Consider the following 12725-nt stretch of genomic DNA (forward strand, 5'->3'; position numbering starts at 1 on the left):
TCCTGCTTAAGATAAACACTCCGAGTGATTGACAATTCGTTCAGACTAATATTTGTATGTCATCCCAACATGAAAACCTCTTTAATTGCAAACTGAAAATACTATCCGCTCGAAAATGGAATTCTACCCGTATTCATTAGCCACGACCTTTGGGAAAAGAGCGCCGATCTGTTGCTCAGTATAAATGAATAAAATAATCAAATTGTAATGATTTAATAGCGGTGCAATCTTGATTGACATGGCTTCCTGCATGAATTTTTGATATCACCGTCAAAATTAAAACGAATTTAAATGATATTTATGGTTGATTAAAGTAGTCATTGCACTCTTGAAGGCTGCAATGAGAATGTTTCAACCCGACAGTTGTTTCAGGCAGGTTCGGGTAGAGGTCACCTCGAAATAAGCCACAGGCGTTTGAAATGCGAGCAGGGGGCTGCCCCACACTTTGAGTAATCTTGTTTAGTGATTTCAGCCGAGTTTTGAACCTGGGTCCCTTCAATCACCAGCCAAGCTCTCTCCCCTCGTTACTTTCCATCATGTTGAAAGGCCAAAATAATATTCAAACAGATTAATAAGCATTGCATATCGTGAAATCCATGATATTAAGGATAACATACTCCTAAACAAATTAGCCCTGCAAATTATATTCTCCTAAAATTACTAGTATCCAAAATATTGTCACTGTCAGTTTAGTGACGAAAAGTAAAATGCATAAGGGATGCTTCATCACAAATGCCATCACTAAGGCGGATTGCTTTTAGCACAGTTAAATACCAATGTGTAAAACATAATTGTGACCTCAGGACCTCTTTAGTTGAATTTAGCGAAAGAGCATGACTAAGCCAAGCTCTTGGAACGCCTGTGATGATTTTAAATGTTCCAGATAACTTGTCACGATATCTATGTTTGCTAAGTATACGCTTGGGCCTTATTTTCTTTATAGTTCGGGTGAGGAAATACAATTGAGAAGCCAAAATGATAATAATCAAGTGCCATAATACTTAATAAGAAGTTATTTCCTTTTTATATTTATTTCTAAAACAAATAATTGTTCCGAGAATGCTTGTGGAAATAAATTCTGAGTGAAAATGCACAAAATAGCATAAACTTTATGCAAAATGGTTAGAAATCATGAAATAGCGTGTTCTCAAGTCGATTTTAACATCCGACGCTTCTTTCATTTGTTTTCGCAAAGCAGTGTGGCAAAAATTTCCGATATCGCGGCTGATTTCGTGGCGTCGACCAACGCCGGGCTTTGAAGGCACCCTTGGGGACATGGTATTTTTTCGGGATTAATAACCTTAAGAAAAAAACAAAAAAACTGCAGAACCCAAAAACTGCTGTGTCCTTGGGATAGGTAGGCAGCCCAAGAATTTCCTGAGATAGTTTAGCTCTACGATAGCTTGACCCTGACTAGGCAAAATAGGCTTTGCATGTGTAGTTAATAACCTTCTGTAATTTTCAATGCTTGCTATCTGCATGCATTTCTTGGATTGTTATTACTCATGCATGAATCAGTTACTACGCTATATTTTCGTTTTTTATTATTAATTGCCTGCCGGCCTCGGTGGCGGCGGGATAAAGTCCCCGCCTTCCAAACAGGAGGTCGCAGGTTCGAGTCCCGCCTGGGTATATTACTCCTATCCAGTTGTTTGTGAACGTTAAAACTGTTAACGTGTCAATAACCCCGATGTAAAAGCCCGTGTAGAGCTATTTTCGGTGGTATGGAAATAAATTAAATAAAATTAACAAATGGTTTTATTGAGATGGTAGCAGTGTTCGTGTCCTTAGTGCTCTCCTAGTTTCTGATCTGACCACGCGTCCTTGTCCTGAGTGCTTGGACTTTGTCCGGCAAGCGAGCGTGCGTCCGACAAGGGCGTACCTAGAATCGTAACTAAGGGGGGGGGGGGCAAGCCATGGTGTGGGAGGGGGCAAGCCAAGTTGTGACATTAGTATATGAGCTTATTTCCTTGAAAAATAGCTATAATTTAGTTAAATATCTTATGCTAATACGTATCATTTTTTGTGGGTTTGAAGAAAAGTTGTTGAATACTTTCGTTTCAATTCAGTACTGACTTTAATAAAGGAATTGCAGCAAAGAGAAGGAGTGATAGGAGCGAAGTGCGGTAGGGCATTGAAGGTTGCCTAGACGGATACGGCCTTACGATACCTCATTATTGAAAAAAAATCCCATCTCAGAGAGAAAATCTTAGACATGGAACGCTGCAGCTCGAACCATTTTAAAAGCGACTTGGGCATTGAAAGACTTTTCATGGAATAAGACGATCAGGGGATGAAAGGGCCAGATAATGAATCTACGAATGACGATGGACGATGAAGAGATCACGGATGGGTCGGCCGCGGGAGAAAGCGCCTCAAACATCAAGACTTCTCGTCCAGTGAAATGTGTAGTGGGCGCGCGCCAAACGGGACGCGACCTGAAATTCCCGCCACAAAAACATCCCGCCAAAGTAGGAAGGCGCACTTTCAACTCAACGGTCAGACCATTTTACGCAAACTCTGATTTCACTCCCAAAATGAGCAATGCAAGATGATGCGGACATGGCCATAATAGACTCGAGAAGCAAGGTGAATGGCAGTAACAAGGGTACTACATAGATGAAGCCCCTAGTCCCTCCCGTTGAAGCTTCATTTTATTCCCACTCGGGGCGCATTTCAATCTGTTTTCGAAAATGTCCTCAGCGCGGCGATGATTTCACAGCGATTCATTTATCCTCCATAAATTCAGAGGAAATATTGCAATGCCTTGTTTCACTTAGAGCATCATTTGAACTGTTTACCAAAATATCTAATGATCTGATCGTTGGATAATTCTTCCTCATAGAATGGTCTTCCAAGATCGTTAGAATATTAATGGCTTGCCTGGTTTCGCTTATAGTAGGGCCCTCTTTGCTTCTATAGCGTTGAGGTGTTTTCCCCGTCCCGTTCCTTCCGCTCCTATCCTTATCCCAGAGGCGTCGTCGGGCTCCTATCGCGGCGGCGCCTCTTTCCTTTTCCCTTCCTCTCCAGCCCCTCCCCGGGTGATCGGGCTTATAAGCCACTGGCTTGGTTCCCGGCCCCGGTGCGTTGTATCCCTGAAGTATTCGCCTTGAACCCTCATACTCTTTGTTTACCGAAATGTCAATGCAAATCAATTCAAAAAAATAAATAAATGAGATTCCAGTAATGTACAGCGGTAAGTAGTTCGCAGCCGTGTAACATGATAAATATAACCTTTGGCCTCTACTTGAATAAATACGCAGGGTAGTGGTTTCTTACGATTCAATAAAGCTATTTGCCGCGATAGATTCCTGCCACACTTCGCTCCACGCTCGGAACCATTGGTGCCCCCTCCAGTATAGTGCAACCTCCTTGCACCACTTGGCGGAAACATATGGGGGGCGCAGGGGGCGCGCGTCCCACCCTTGCGGGACCGACCGCATTGCCTAACATTGCAGAACCACAATAATAACTTTTTTATACCATATAATGAACACTTTCTTGTATATGCATCCAACGATTTGATCGTTGGATTATTCTTCCTCGTAGGATAATCCTCCAAAATATTTAGAATAGCAATGGCTGATGCCTGGTTTCGCTGATGGTAGGACCCGCCCGCCTTTGTGACGGTGCGGAATTCCTCGTCCCTTCCCTCCCTTCCCTATCCCGTCCCAGGAGGCGTCGTCGGGCTCCTATCGCGGCGGCGCCTCCTTCCTTTCTCCTTCCTGCCCTCCCCCTTCTGGGTGCAGAGGTGAAAAGCTCGCGCTTACAGGCCCTGCCCCCGGGAGTGTATCCTCGCGAGCCCGCCCTAGGGTTTCGTTCCATTTTTGTCTTGTATATGCGTATTATCAGTTTAAATGAAACTTTGTTAAACTTTGCATGTGACTTAATTATTTGTAATTACGACAAAAGTAAAATTAGCTCAAGATTTCTTTTTTTTGCACAAATCGTGCAAGCTACTGATGCTAGTCCCTGCGTGAAATTCCGGATCATTTTGTCCATCAGCGACGCGAGAGGGGACTTTTGAAAGCCCGATGCGTGACAACAAGTCTAGATGCTGACAGGTGAATCTTCTACTGTAATAATGTAAGATTATTCGCGAGGAGCAATAACAACGTAATCGTTTTTCATGCAGCGTACACAAAACGTAATAAAGGAATAAAATGTAAAAATACGTTTTTTTATAAAAATAAGTTTTTATCGAACGTTTTAAAACGTCCATCTGTAAAAAAAATTCCTATCACTAGTTCTGTGCATTATCATATAAAATGTATTCTTGAATTTTATTCACTTTCAACTTAAACGGAAAGCTCAACACCAAAAACAATACTCTAAAGGCTCGCGACAGAGTTAAGAGTTTTCCAGTGTATAACACAATTTTGACTACCCTTTTCCAAAGTCTCTTCCACATTAACATTAAAACACTGGAAACTTTCCACGCCATGCATTTTAAATCTTTCACACTAAAATATTTTTAAATGTATTGAAATACTTTGCATAGACATTTTATTAGCTTTTCCATTCAAACACTATAAAAAGAATTAACCCTTTGCTCACCCTAGCACGCTTTCGTAAGTTGGTTGTTCGCTATCAAGACGTCACGCATGCTCAATTCGTAAGTTTAGTTATACAATGGCTGTCATATGCGCACTAGGGCGGATCGCAAAAATCGATTTTTTTCAAATCCATCTGGCCCAATGAAAAAAAGTTGTGGGACCGATCAAAAATAAGGCCTGAAAAATTTGAGACCTGTACGTGAACCCCTGACCCTCGCTCAAATGCAATTTAGGGGGGGAGGGTCAAAATTCGAAAAATATAATATTTTATGGTCATTCCCTATAGATTTTGCCGAGTTACTGTCCCTTAGGACAAAATTTTCGTGCATTTTGACGTATCTGCCACCGTTTAGCCACAAAATGCCTAATTTGAGTCCGCGTCCGCGAAGAAAATATTCCAACGCCCACGCAGCGTCGCGGATACCAGAGCCGCAGGCCGATCCCTTCCCCTCCACGCTCGCTTCTCCACCTCCCACGCCTCTAACACAGCAAAATTCATCCCGCGCATGCTGCTTGGAGGTCGTTTATCTTTCATAATATAAATCAGAAGATGGTAGACGGTAAAAAACGATGCGTAGTGAGACGACTTGTCCCTTATTTGGCGCCTCGTCGGCGTTAAACAAATCGATGTTAACAACTTTTAGAGAAGTGATGAAGTAATTTTAGACCTGCGCGCGCAGGAAAGGAGACTGCGGTCTTGAAGACGCCTCTCGAGTGGCTATGAAGGTTTGGGAACTTAGGTTATGCACTTCTATTCCGGTATTGTCCGACAGCTGTGACTAAATGGATGAATAAGGGTGAAAGCCGCCGGCGTACCCTCCCCGCTCCCCTCTCGAACGCCCCAGATGCAGCAAAATTCACACCAAGTGCGTCTTTCTTCGTTAGTCTTACTAATATTTGATTAACAGCATCGTCCAGTGAGGAACAATCACGAAGGAATTATTCAATTACCTGCTTTTCAGTCTGTATTTCTTATGTTATTGTCATTCCTTGTCTTTTGCTGCTGTCAACAAAGTTTTGGTAAATTCTTTCGCGAATCTCTCGTCCGTATATATAATAAAAGGAATATTGAAATTTAAATTTGAACTTTCATCAATAGATTTTTAAATTCCACAGCGCTAAGCTCGGATATAGCCGAAGGAACCGGAGTCTCTCTCCAATATATCATCAGCGGGTAGTACTTTACGTCGATATTAAAATCCAGCAATTAAAAAATATCTCGGATTGGTCGCCAAACGCATCCTTGCGGAAACGCATATTGGGTCCCTAGATTACCCTCCGAACGTTTATGTCGCAAATCCAAGTCAACATAGTGCAATTAGCAAATAGACCACTGCAAGGGATGAAATACGATTTGATGCTTTCCCGGCGAATGATGTGGGTAAACTCTTTTTGGGGTTCAACAAAATTTATCTCTTAGGATGAGCCCCCAGTCGGAGCTTGAAATGTTGGCCATTATGGAAAAATTAACCCGGTGGGAATCCCGAGAAGAGTCTACCCACACTGCAAGGGATGTTGGAATTATGCTTATAGCAAAGGGATGATATGCCTCCTTTTTGGGCGGTATTCGCTTGGTACCATCATAATCAAATCCTTTTTAATTCTGTGTATCTAATTTTCACTCGGAAAGGAATCGATAATCGCAGATTTTATAACTTTTGCTAATCCTCCGACGAGGGAGGCAAACCTCCAAAAGTGGGACCCTGTTTCTTCAACTAACACCACACATTCCCCTATAAACTTGTATTGATCCTAAGTCCTCTTCCCTTTTTTCATCAGACAAGAGTATAGTCTTTCATTAAAATAAAATGAGACCCTTTGATGACACCTCTCCTTTCTTATTCACAGTAATTAGCATCTTTTTCTGTCTACGTGAGTAATTCCGGTACACTAGCTTTGATATATCTTACGAAGTTATGACTTTTGCGTCAGCTAAAGTTGCGGGAACGATCATTGCTGTTGCTTGGTTCTTGCATATACCTCTATCACAGTTGGCAGACGCATTTTCCCCGAAGAAGTTCCAATTTGAGGTTATAGTCCTTAATGTTTATTTCATGAGGAAAGTAGAGATACAAATCGGCTAATTTCTCGCCATTTTAATTTTCTTCGGATGAATTGATGAAGAAAACTTTTGATACTATTTTCCCGTGCAAGAATTGACGATGATGACTCAACGCTCGCCTACGATTCCCTTTTTTCCTAAGTTGTCGAGTTTCTTTAGGGTTCAATCCAGCAGCCATCATCTTTCTCTTCGTCAGATTGTCTCTCAAAATACTTCTCATTGGGGGAACCTTATGCTCCTCCATGCACTTACACGCAAAAAATATCGCATAATTTAAAATATTCCTTTAAAATTGTTTGAGTCTTATACTTCAATAAAACCCTACTTTTGGCCTATTAGTAGTATTAGATTTTCCGTAAGTTTTAAACTTCCTGTGGCACCGCTAAATCTATTTAGTCACATTCATAATGGAAGAGAAGCGCGTCACCATAGTTCGCACACCTTCATAGCCACTCGAGAGGCGTCTTCAAGACCGTAGTCTCCTTTCCTGCGCGCGCAGGTCTAAAATTACTTCATCACTTCTCTAAAAGTTGTTAACATCGATTTGTTTAACGCCGACGAGGCGCCAAATAAGGGACAAGTCGTCTCACTACGCATCGTTTTTTACCGTCTACCATCTTCTGATTTATATTATGAAAGATAAACGACCTCCAAGCAGCATGCGCGGGATGAATTTTGCTGTGTTAGAGGCGTGGGAGGGGGAGAAGCGAGCGTGGAGGGGAAGGGATCGGCCTGCGGCTCTGGTATCCGCGACGCTGCGTGGGCGTTGGAATATTTTCTTCGCGGACGCGGACTCAAATTAGGCATTTTGTGGCTAAACGGTGGCAGATACGTCAAAATGCACGTAATTTTTGCCCTAAAAGGGCAGTAACTCGGCAAAATCTATAGGGAATGACCATAAAATATTATATTTTTCGAATTTCGACCCTCCCCCCCTAAATTGCATTTGAGCGAGGGTCAGGGGTTCACGTACAGGTCTCAAATTTTTCAGGCCTTATTTTTGATCGGTCCCACAACTTTTTTTCATTGGGCCAGATGGATTTGAAAAAAATCGATTTTTGCGATCCGCCCTAATGCGCACCCTAACATAAAACGGAGGTATACTAATAAAACGCATTAGAAATTGGGATAGTGATTAGTTGAAGCAAATTTACCACAAGTAACCACACAAAAAACTTTAACGGGAAAGGTGAAACATAATTATTTTGAATTTAAAACACACACAAAAATTAACCGAAAAGACGACACTCAAAATTAAAGAATAACTCGCACATAGCGTTCTAAAAAAGGAAGAAGAACCAATTAAACCTACACAAATTCGGTCACCAAATCGTTTTTCCGGTATTGAAGTTTAAAAATGCACCAAGACTTCAAAAAGAAGTTAAAAAAACGCATAGTGACCAGGAAAAACCGTAGCATAGAGTGCGTTACCTTGAATGGGCCAATGCCCTTAGCCCACACTCCAAACTGTCGAAGCACCTCCGAAGGAACAATGAAAACGAGTTTCGGACTCGCCAAAAGCATAAAATTCACGGTTTCAGCAAGTCATACCAGCCAGTTAAGTCGACGAAACTCTGGCAAAGCAAAAATCAGAGCAAAATGAAAAATGCTAAATACACGTAGTAAGCTGAATACATGTTAATGATGTCAAATAATTCATGAATATCAAACCAACGAAGAATAACGAAAAAGACATAGAAAACAATAAAACAAATGATAACAAATAAATACTCCATACTCTCGTTAAATTTAAGGTGAATAAAATGGTAAGTATGATACTTGGAGGAGGCGATCGATAGCCAAGGTCAGAAGGTGAGAAAGACAGACAAAGAAAGAATTTCATAAAACCTATACGAGGCAGATAGTCTATAAATAAATTGCGTCATACACGACGGAAAATAATATAGTCGCATGTTCCACTATAGCATTCAATTTGCACTTAACATTAAAATATTATTATAGCGGAACAGGTGCACATAGTTTTTCATTGTATATGACGCAATTTATTTAAAGGATCTTTGCAAAGTTACTTTATTCTCTCCAGCTCGAGAGAAAAACGTCATTGTTTATTAGAAATTATTTTTATATAAAAATATTCCATAGGATTATCAGCATATTTGAAGAGAAGGTAAATAGTCACCTGAATATCATTTTGTTTTATCAATATTTGAATATCAAGTTTATTTGATGAGAATTCGTCAAATTTTACTCAAACTCTCTTATCCCGAAAATCAAGAATTTTTATACTGTCATTAATCTGACGCTTTATTCATCGTTGCTCTTTCTCACGGATACTAAGCAAATTTGCACAGAAGATAGAATTTGCTGGAACTTAATATTATAACAAAGTTCATTTATGTGAAAACAACATTTAATGTTATTCACACCCTTCCTGTGGAAATCACGGATTTGAAGTATATCACACATTTTCACTTGACAGAATTGTTTTCACCAATGTCCACCATATTCGTAGTCGTATAAGTATAATTTTCTTCCAAATAGTATTGATGGGATCATATACCTTAATCACACACTCTCCCTGTGGAAAAGCAGAATTTCAAGAATGTCTCATATAAAATATTTCATACAGCATTGTACCTTCCCACGGATTGATTGACCCTTCTCACGACTGTAACACTCAATTTATACTTAACTCCAATTAAAATATAATTATTGTGGAACAATTTCCTAATGTTATTCGTTGTATATGACGCAAATCATTTGGAGACTCCGTCAGGCTCATAGACAACATATTATATTGTTTGCAGTTCCTTACAAAACATTTTTTTTTTAGAAAAAAACTATCTTTAAATTGTAATATTATTTCGTTTTAAGCCCAGCGCGCATCAAATATGTAATGTAACATTGAACCTTCCCACGGATTACGCGACTGTAGCATTCAATTTATACTTAACTTCTATTAAAATGTAAAGATCGTGGAACGAGCGTCCAAAGTTGCAAAGTTTTTCCCACTCAGGCTCAGGTTTTTCAGGCTCACAGAAAGTACATTCTATCAGGGGCGCAGCTAGGAATTAAGGCTGGGGGGGGGGGGGGTTTAGGCGCAACTAATACCGGGATGTGTGGGGGTATGGAATACCCACCAGGATAAGCGGTAAGTGCGAGATTAATAAATTGCGGAATTTTAAAGATGAATGGTTCAAAATGGTGAGTTTTACGGCTTTCTGAGGGATCAATTCATCCTTCAACTATTGTATTAGTAATATCAATCCAATTAAGTAAAATGGATTAAACTTAAAAATTTCTCTGAGCTCTGGGGGGGGGGGTTTATCCCCCAAAACCCCCCTCGCTGCGCCACTGCATTCTATTACCTTCAGTTCACGACAAAAACTTTTTTATGAAAACAAATAATATAATATACCTAATATGATATGATACTGTAAGATATGGTATAGTATGATGTGATATGTTACGGTATGGCATGGCATTTTATGATATGATATAATAGAGTTATATAATTCATTTTTTGTATTATTACTTCGTTCTCATCCCAGAGCGCTGCAAATCGCCTGTTCGCGTTCGCGCCAGCGATCTCCACGTGCCGCCAGCGAGTCCCGAGAGGCGGTGCGGACGAGGGAAAAAAAATAACCGCCCATCGAAGCACGTTAAACCGAATTACTGCTGTTACTCTCGGGATCCAGAGCATAGGGATGTCACGTACGATGGGGTCATTACGACCGAAAGAGGGATGATACGAATTTGGCCCGCCTTTTTTTCGTCTTGATCCGAGTGCGCATTATTGCGAGCTCAAGGCCGTGGGCGGCGCGGCGTTGAGGACGCTGCCCGGATGTGAGTCCTTCTCTCTCTCTTTCTCTCTCTCTCTCTTGGACGAGACGGCGACCGCAAACCCTCGGATGAGAAAACCCCTTGGCCGTGATGGCGGTGGAAGACCCTCCCCACTGTGTGGAGCTCGCTGTGAAGTACTACGCGGAGGACGCACCATCTCCTTCCGTTGAAGATTGGTTTTCGGAGCCATTTAGGCAGTGGCGGCTCGTGAGTCAAATGTTCGGGGGGGGGGCACACTTCACCGGGGGGGGGTCAACATTTTTTAATATTTTGTGCATTTCAGTGAGTTTTTAATTTGTGATCTAGGTATTAAATTTGTTTAATTTAAAATAATATAATTTAAATATTTATAATTACAAAATTTAAACCAAAACAAGGTATTCTGCGACTCTGCAGCACCAAGTAGACGCCAGATTATAATGCCGCAAGCCGCAGCGGCGATGTCATGTCACTAGATACGTCGCTTTGCGCATGCTCGGACGGCATCCCAAGACTTCCATAAGGCACAATCTTCGACGCGTCATAGCACCAGCAGCCCCCACCACGACCACTCTTCATGTAACTGCATGGCAATGGATTGGGACGTTCTGGCCAGCGCCCCGCGGCTACAAATGCGAACTCCTCGCGCTATTTTTGCGTGTTTTTCCTACATTTTCGATGTATGCGATCGAAAAAAAACTTTGGTTGATTAGAAGTATAATTATAATTTAATGGGTATTCATTTTTTTCTTTTTCAAATCTTTGGAGGGGCGGCGTCCCAGAGTCCTTATGGGCAAGCAGCCACTGCATTTAGGTCGCATTTCAATAGGTTTTCAAACATCTGAAGAACCTACTCTTCAAACCCGAAGATCCAAGCGTGAAGGAGTGTCATTTTTCATATTAAAACGAACACTTTCAATTCAACACGATTATAACATTTATTCTCGATATAGGTTTCCATGTTCATAAATCATCTTCAAGGTACAAGTAACATCGAAATCTAGGTCGGGTTGGTGCAAATGACCTTAGTTGTCGAGGCACCCTAAACACAAATACTACTACTCTAGGTCGGGAATAAATTTTATAATCGTGGAAAATTGAAAGGGTTAATTTCAATAAGCTACGCAATAAGATAATTATAAGATAGCAAATACAAGATAGCTAATAATAAGATTAGTCAAGCGTGTTCTGGGAAGATTTTCGGGTGAAAAAGTGCGTTCTGAATACGCCATATTGCTTCCGGCTGGTTTTCTGAAATAATTTGGAAGTCTCTGGTACTTCTCGACATTATTTTAACACTTGAAGTTATATGAAGAAACATGGGAGTAAAGATAACTTCAAACCAAACGTTGGTAACATATACGAGAAATATTTGTGTCAGATCTCTTAAGAAGCTAGGATTCGTCAAGCGTGCTGTGGGAAGGTTTTGGATGAAAACGTGTGGTCTACGAATGCTGTACTGCCGGGGGCTGATGTTCTGAAATAATTCGGAAGTCGCTGAAACTTCTCAAAATTATATTTAAAATTTGAAGAGTTTCATGAAGAAACGCGGCAATGGGGATGACTTCGAGCATACCGTGTGGAACACAGAAATATTTGTGATAGAGCCCCGAAGTAGCCAGGAATCGTCCAGCGAGTTCAGGAAAGATTTTTCGATGAGAAAGTGTGGTCTCCCTACGCCGCGTTCAATCCGAAAATAGAGACGAATAGAGCAAGTACAGGGCGATTTTACATCGACCGCGCCCGTCCACACCGTTTATTAAGGCCGCTATACACGGTGAATAATTGTGCGAATGTTAATGCTGTTAAGTTAAGAATGTTAAGCATTATTTGTGGCACGAATATTACAAAAGAGGATCCTCAAGTCTGCCTCTAAATGTGTTGTGATCCACCGCGCATTTAAATGGGTTTCACAAAAGTCGCCACTCGCGCCGCTGACGGACAAATTGATCCGAGTTTCACGGAGAAAAAAGATAAAATTAGGGGTGGCCACCGAAATTTACATTCATGATGATGTGATTAATCAAATTCATAATTTTTCAATGTTATTCCTAGCAATTACAAACATTGCACTGCAAAATATTGGAAAAAAGTGGATCGCATTGCACTCATCCTCTATGCAGCCAGCCCCTTTGATTTGTGAGCTGACCAAGGGAACTTAGGATACCATTTTTCAGTGCACTGAAGGCGCTAAAGGCCAGTATACAGAAAAAATTATCAATAAATTACGATTAGCGATAAAGCTAGCAACACAAATTCGGGACGTTCATAGAAAACATTAGTGTGGACTCTGCGCTATCTATCACTTTCTGAAGGGCTGTAAT

General features: G+C 41.0%; 1 protein-coding gene across 5 annotated transcripts in view; it reads right to left on the minus strand.

The window, feature by feature from the left end:
* The window catches only part of LOC124170921 (beta-1,3-galactosyltransferase 5-like), a 460441-nt gene that overhangs the window by 121880 nt on the left and 325836 nt on the right, over window positions 1–12725 (minus strand). The window lies entirely within an intron of this gene.

The sequence above is a fragment of the Ischnura elegans genome, chromosome X (assembly GCF_921293095.1).
Source record: "Ischnura elegans chromosome X, ioIscEleg1.1, whole genome shotgun sequence".
Classification (NCBI taxonomy): Eukaryota; Metazoa; Arthropoda; class Insecta; order Odonata; family Coenagrionidae; genus Ischnura; species Ischnura elegans.